Below are 7,756 nucleotides of genomic sequence, written 5' to 3' on the forward strand. Positions count from 1 at the left end.
TGGGAAGATCCACATTTGTTTAAAAGTTGTCTCGATGGAATAATACGCCGATGTGTATTCGGAGATGAAGCTAGTAAAATCTTAAACCATTATCACACAGGACCAACAGGAGGGCATTATGGGCCTCAACTAACAACAAGAAAAGTTTATGATGCTGGATTCTATTGGCCTACAATTTACAAAGATGCACACCTTCTTTGCAAATCCTGTGATGCTTGTCAAAGGGCCGGAAAAATAAGTCAACGTGATGAAATGCCACAAAATGTCATTCAAGTATGTGAAGTATTTGACATTTTGGGTATTGACTTTATGGGTCCATTTCCAAAATCTCATAATAATCTCAACATTCTCGTAGCCATTGATTATGTATCTAAATGGGTTGAAGCATAAGCTCTCCCAACTAACGATGCACGAGTTGTAGTCAACTTTTTAAAACGTTTTTTTGCAAGGTTTGGAACACCGAAAGCTTTAATAAGTGATCGGGGAACTCATTTTTGTAACAATCAACTTGAGAAAGTTCTCAAAAGATATGGAGTAACTCATAAAATCTCCACCGCATATCATCCACAAACAAGTGGACAAGTTGAAAATACCAACCGAGCTTTAAAACGTATTCTAGAAAAAATCGTAGGATCAAATCCGAAGGAATGGTCCACTAAATTGGAGGATGCACTCTGGCTTTTAGAACAGCCTACAAAACTCCAATTGGAACCACACATTTTAAACTCGTTTACGGAAAAGCATGTCATCTTCCGGTAGAAATTGAACACAAAGCATTTTGGGCTTTGAAGACATGTAATCTTGATTTACATGAAGCTGGACGTCTACGGTTAAGTCAACTAAATGAATTAGAAGAATTAAGACAAGAAGCATACGAAAATTCGTTAATCTATAAGTAAAGAGCGAAGAAATGGCATGATAAAAGAATCAGAAGTTCAAAAGAATTTAAAGAAGGAGATAGAGTTCTTCTTTTTAATTCACGATTCAAGCTATTTCCTGGAAAATTGAAATCAAGATGGTCTGGACCATTCATAGTCAAAAGATTTTTCCCATACGGAACAGTAGAATTAATAAATTCAAATGGGATTGAATTTAAAGTTAATGGTCACAGAGTTAAACATTACATAGATAGTCCAATGGAAGTTGACAACGAAGTTAATCACAATTTCAATACCACAGCTAACTAAGTGTGGGGAGAATCAAGTCTTTAAAGGATAATATGTATTTCTGTTAGAGTTAGATTTTTTGTTTTCATGTAGTTCTCGAAAATGGAACCTGAATGGTCTTTCCATAGCAGACCCTAAAGAACTAGTCTTCTCCCCCCATTCTGAATTTTTATTTTTTTTAGGTTTTTACGAAATGAAGACTTCCTGTGAACTAAATCATGGTCTAATGCTACACGCTTTGATTACTAAACGTAATAATGACACACTTCCGAGTGAACTGGTATCAGTAATCAGAGAAAAATTGGACGGAGTAAGAAAAGAATCCAGATGCGAAAATAATAAGTTACAATTTGGTAAAGGAAAATCAAAATCCGCAGCGAAAAGAAGAGCACGACACCTTGAAAAATGTCACAAATGCGGAAAATGGTCACACGAAGGTAAATGTTCAAATAATCAAACCTATTCAAACACCGAATTTGTTACTTTATGCAGAGACGGACCGTTCATATGTTTAGAAGAAAAAACACTGAATGCTCGAGGTTACGCCTATGTAGCCATGGAAAACCAATTAGTCCGACTATTTTATGAGTGGGCTAGAGCATATCACTAAGAAATATATTTCACAGGTAAGTTTGTATAGTTTTCATTTTTATTTTTTTATTTTTATTTTTATTTTTATTTTTATTTTTATTTTTAACCTTTTGATAATAAACGCTAATTTGTTCGCTATAAAGTATTAAATTGGTATTCAATAAAATTAGGTCTTGTGACCGAAATTATTGATATCATACAAAAATTTATTACATCACTGCGAAATTTACCGTTTATTCTTAAGGTATAAATATCTTTAATCAATCAACTCAAAATATTTCAAAAATTCGTCATGAGTTAAATTAGGTCATGGAACCGAAATTACTTTACCGAAAAGAGGGGCGTATATTTTTGATAATATTTGATTGATTAAAGTGGGATAAAAGCCAAAAAGATTTTTAATTTTATTTTTAAAAAAAATTAATAAATTAATATTAAAATAATATTATAAACTTTTTAAATTAATATATTTAAAATTGTAAATATTTGAAAAATTGATATTTTTAAGTTTGTATGTAAAAAATATATAATATAAGTTTGGTGTGAATTTTTAATTTTTATAATATGAATTTTTAATTTTATGCATTTTAAATTTAAGTTTGGTGTGAATTTAAAAACAAAAATTTACTTTATTTTGCTAAGTTAAAAAAATATGATTTTTAAAAATTCGTCGTAAGTTGAAGACTAGGTCGTTGAACCGAAATTGCTTTACCCAAGGGAAGGACGAGAACTTTTATTATCATTATTTTTAATCTTATTGAATTAAAGTATGCCAAAAACATTAAAAAACCCAAAAAAAATCTTTACTTTTAAAACCGCACTTTGAATTGATAAATTTTAAAATTTTGTCGAGGGACGGACTAGGACATCGTTCCGAAAAGCCCTCATCCTAAAAAGAAATAAATTTTTAAAATTTTATAAATTTATGTTTTAGAAATTATAATTTAAAAAAAACGCCAATATGTTTGGAAACTTTGGTAAAATTTAATCATTTCTACGCTAATCACCCTCAATAATTTAAATTGTTACTGATTTCTTGCAAATGAGGGCATTGCAAGATCTTAAGTGTGGGAAGGGGTTAAATTCTTTCGGATTTTTAAAATTTTTACTTTATACACTTGGTTACCATTAAAAATACTAGTAACGCATTAGTTGTATTAGAATCTAGTGCTCTCTGATAATAAAGAACAGCCCTAGTCTTATATACTGACTACCCAATTCTAGTAAAATTTTTCAAAATTTTCAATTAAATGAACTCAAAATCATGTTTATACATATTTATGAACGATAAAACTAGGTGTTAACACCGAAATTATTGTTACCTCGGAAAGGACATAAATTGAGAAACAAACCCAAATGTTAGAATTCATTTAAAATGGAATAGAGGACAATAAAAAGGAAAATAAAAGCCAAGTGTGGGAAAATTTACCAAGTTATTTTAAACATATGTCACATATTTCTGTAACAAATAATTAAAGATACTTTTGCTTTGGACTAAACTAAACAGTTTTACCCGATTTACTGTAAGAAAGATGGATCTACACGATGAATCAATTCCATCATTAAAAGGAAGTAAAGTCTTCCAAAAAAGACACGCGCTTCTTGATTTAGGTCAGGAAGTTGTCGTCCAGACCAGCTGTAGGTTGACGAAAAATCTAGAAAAGTCATCACTAAAATCAGCAGGAAATCCACGGACCTCAGCATCAAACAGGGTCGCCAAGTGGTCAGATTTATCCTAACCATGAGAAGGATTTATCTCGTACAATGGGGGGCACCGTGCAAATTAGCTTGATAAGACTAATGAATCAGATCCACAGAAAGGATAATCTCCTTAAAAGATCAAAAATTAGCTTTTAAGACTGATATTACTCAATCCTTGAGATTGACCTTAAAGATTGAGAATTCAAACTCATGGAATTCGATGATATCTAAACTCGAGCTTGAACGAGAAAATATTTTGATCAAAATTAAAACCGATTTGTTTTCTGAAAACCTATTTTCAATGCGTTCATTACCATTGAACGTAAAATCCTAGGAATTCACCTGCAAAATCATTAGGTCACCTGAACCAAATCGGGTGTCAACCGTAAGAACGGTGGTTGCATAGCATGGTCAAAGACAGGACCTTGTGCCAGACCGAAAAATTATAAGGGTGAGCTTTACTATTGCTCCTACAAAGGATAGTAATTGCATCCGACACGTTATAGACCATAATCAAAAGCATGTCACGAGACATTGCCTTAATAGTTGCTTGTTCAACGCTTTCCTTTACAACCGGACGGTAGTTTACCGAAAGGTAATATACGGAGCAAGTATACTGGACGTGTTGCTTTCCTAATACAAGGTTAGCAAGTGGGTGACACAAAACCACAAGTTTTGAGCTAAAATTTTCAAATCTGAAACCCACAAAATCCACAAAAATATTTTGCAAACACCGGTGAAGGGTTATTCCGGAAAACTTATCTAGGGTAAAAAAAACTAGATTGAATTTTCAAAAAGATCAAATGTTTTCATAAAGATCAAATTTCCTTAATGGATCTAAATTTTTATAGTCATGTGGGACTGTAAACCACATCGTTACTATCATTGTTCATACCGCCGTATTGAAATCACTGATGTACAAAGTGTGAAGAATAAAGAATTGATTCAAGTATTTTTATTTCAAGACTATATTGCTTGAGGACAAGCAACGCTCAAGTGTGGGAATATTTGATAATGCTAAAAACGAACATATATTTCATAGCATTATCCCTCAAGAAAGACAAGCTTTTAGTTGAAGTTGTCCTATTTACAAGTAATATTCGTTTAAATAATAAAAGGTGAAGATAAAAGATAGATTCGACGAATTGAAGACGCAAACGACCAAAAAGCTCAAAAGTACAAAATACAATCAAAGAGGTTCCAATTATAGATAAGAAACGTCTCAGAATTACAAGAGTACAAGATTCAAAACGCAAAGTACAAGATATTAAATTGTACGCAAGGACGTTCGAAAATCCAGAACCGGAACCAGAGTCAACTCTCAACGCTCGACGCAACGGTCTAAAAATTACAAGTTAACTATGTATATAAATATAATATAATATATAATTAATTATATAAATTATATTTATATATATATTATATTTATATATTAAAACCGTCGGCAGACTAGGATCCAAACTTGTGTGAGCTGGATTTACGAACTTCACTACTCGCGGAGTTTGTAGTGCAAAAATGCCGCGACTCGCGGAGCCCCAAATTCTGAAACTGCCTATAAAAGCCAACGCATTTGATCAGTTTTAAATATCCTTAAATCTCTCTATCTAAACGTATATATATATATATATATATATATATATATATATATATATATATATATATATATATATATATATATATATATATATATATATATATATATATATATATTTTAATTTCTAATAATAAGGGTATGTTAGCGAATGTTGTAAGGGTGTAAGTCGAAATTCTCTCCGTGTAACGCTACGCTATTTTTAATTATTGTAAGTTATATTCAACCTTTTTACATTAATGTCTCGTAGCTAAGTTATTATTATGCTTATTTAATACCGAAGTAATCATGACGTTGGGCTAAAAATATTAAAATTGGGTAATTGGGCTTTGTACCATAATTGGGGTTTGGATAAAAGAACGACACTTGTGGAAATTAGACTATGGGCTATTAATGGGCTTTATATTTGTTTAACTAAATGATAGTTTGTTAATTTTAATATAAAGATTTACAATTGGACGTCCCTATAAATAACCATATACACTCGATCGGACACGATGGGCGGGGTATTTATATGTACGAATAATCGTTCATTTAACTGGACACGGGAATGGATTAATAGTCTATGGAATTATTAAAACAGGGGTGAAATTATGTACAAGGACACTTGGCATAATTGATAACAAAGTATTAAAACCTTGGGTTACACGCAGTCGATAACCTGGTGTAATTATTAAACAAAGTATTAAAACCTTGTTACAGTTTAAGTCCCCAATTAGTTGGAATATTTAACTTCGGGTATAAGGATAATTTGACGAGGATACTCGCACTTTATATTTATGACTGATGGACTGTTATGGACAAAAACCAGACGGACATATTGAATAATCCAGGACAAAGGACAATTAACCCATGGGCATAAAACTAAAATCAACACGTCAAACATCATGATTACGGAAGTTTAAATAAGCATAATTATTTTATTTCATATTTAATTTCCTTTATTTTATATTTAATTGTACTTTTAATTATCGCACTTTTATTTATTGTTATTGTATTTAATTGCACTTTTAATTATCGTACTTTTTAATTATCGCAATTTTATTTTATCGCACTTTTATTTATCGCAATTTCATTATCGTTATTTACTTTACGCTTTAAATTAAGTTATAATTATTTTTAATATTTTACATTAGGTTTTAACTGCGACTAAGTTTTAAAATCGACAAACCAGTCATTAAACGGTAAAAACCCCCTTTTTATAATAATAATATTACTTATATATATTTTTATTTTTATAAATTAAAACTAATATAGCGTTAAGCTTTATTTAAAGATTTTCCCTGTGGAACGAACCAGACTTACTAAAAACTACACTACTGTACGATTAGGTACACTGCCTATAAGTGTTGTAGCAAGGTTTAAGTATATCCATTCTATAAATAAATAAATATCTTGTGTAAAATTGTATCGTATTTAATAGTTTTTCCTAGTAAAATATAATATTTCATATACACCTCGCATAACATCAGGCCTGCTCCCCTAGGATCACGGTGGGCCTGCATTACCGGATACTCATGTGGGTATGGTGGGATGTCGAACTGCCTCTGCGCAAAGTGATCCAAATTCTCAAGGATCGCGTGCTGGGAAAACCAACTCTCATGACCAGGTAAATCTCCCATATGGTACTGGTAGCCGTACAGTGGATATCGTGGACGATCACCCTCGCCAACTGATGAGTGACAGCGAGTGTCAGTGGGCCGTCCATGAGCTGTGGGGTCATCCTCATCCACAGGTTCCTGGGAACCTCGTCTCCTACTACCATCCCGTGTCCTAGTATCAGGTCTGAATCCCTGAACTCTCACCCCGATACCGTCCGCTATTCGGAATTGGGTATCTCTGGGTTTGCCTGGATGATCAACTGCTCACCCTCAACGCGAATATACTTCCAGTAGCTCAACAACTTATACCCAATCTCCTCTGATACGGCCCCAATTATATAGTTAAACCGTGTAACATCCCCTAAAACATGCATGCTCTTGAGCAACTTAGTCACCACACTTCCTAAAACTGGCACAACCGTGCTTGTCGAATTCTTCTTGTTGGTGATAGCCTGAGCTAGGAGATGCGCCACCTGTAGATTTTGGTTGTTCATTATGGCGTGCGTCAGGCGCATGTCTCTGATTGTAACAGCACTGTAAGACCCAAATATTTATGATACATAATGTATTTATGGTGTACGATGCGTGTATGAGGTGTACGAAGCATGTACGTGTCACTTGCTCGAACGTCGAAGGAAACTGGACGTTTTCTGAAGTAACAAGGTGTGTGCGTATCTTTTCACCCCTAAATAAAGTTTGTGTTTATGTTTTAAAGCCTTACCATTGGAAAGAAAATCTTATTACGTTTTCAACGATATTTGATTCATCAAAAACGGAGTTACGGTTTTAAAAGTTATGGCCAAAACAAGTTGCTGAAACCTGTTTTGGGCTCGACCACAAATTCCAGTTGTTTGGAGCGGCGCTCCACATTTTGGCGCGGCGCGCCGATTGCCCCTGAAGCATTTTTCAGCCTTTTTAAAAGGTTCAAATGAGGGGTACTTTGGTCTTTTCATTTTGGGTCGGTTTAGGGTCACCAAAACTGATCTAGAACTCCATTGGAGCTCATTTCTCACCCACACAAACACTCTCATCCATATCTAGAGAGAGAGGAAGAGTGAGAGAGTGAGATAGCTTGAATTGGAGAAGAAGGAGTTGGATTCTCACCA

Source organism: Rutidosis leptorrhynchoides, chromosome 1 (genome assembly GCF_046630445.1).
Source record: "Rutidosis leptorrhynchoides isolate AG116_Rl617_1_P2 chromosome 1, CSIRO_AGI_Rlap_v1, whole genome shotgun sequence".
Classification (NCBI taxonomy): domain Eukaryota; kingdom Viridiplantae; phylum Streptophyta; class Magnoliopsida; order Asterales; family Asteraceae; genus Rutidosis; species Rutidosis leptorrhynchoides.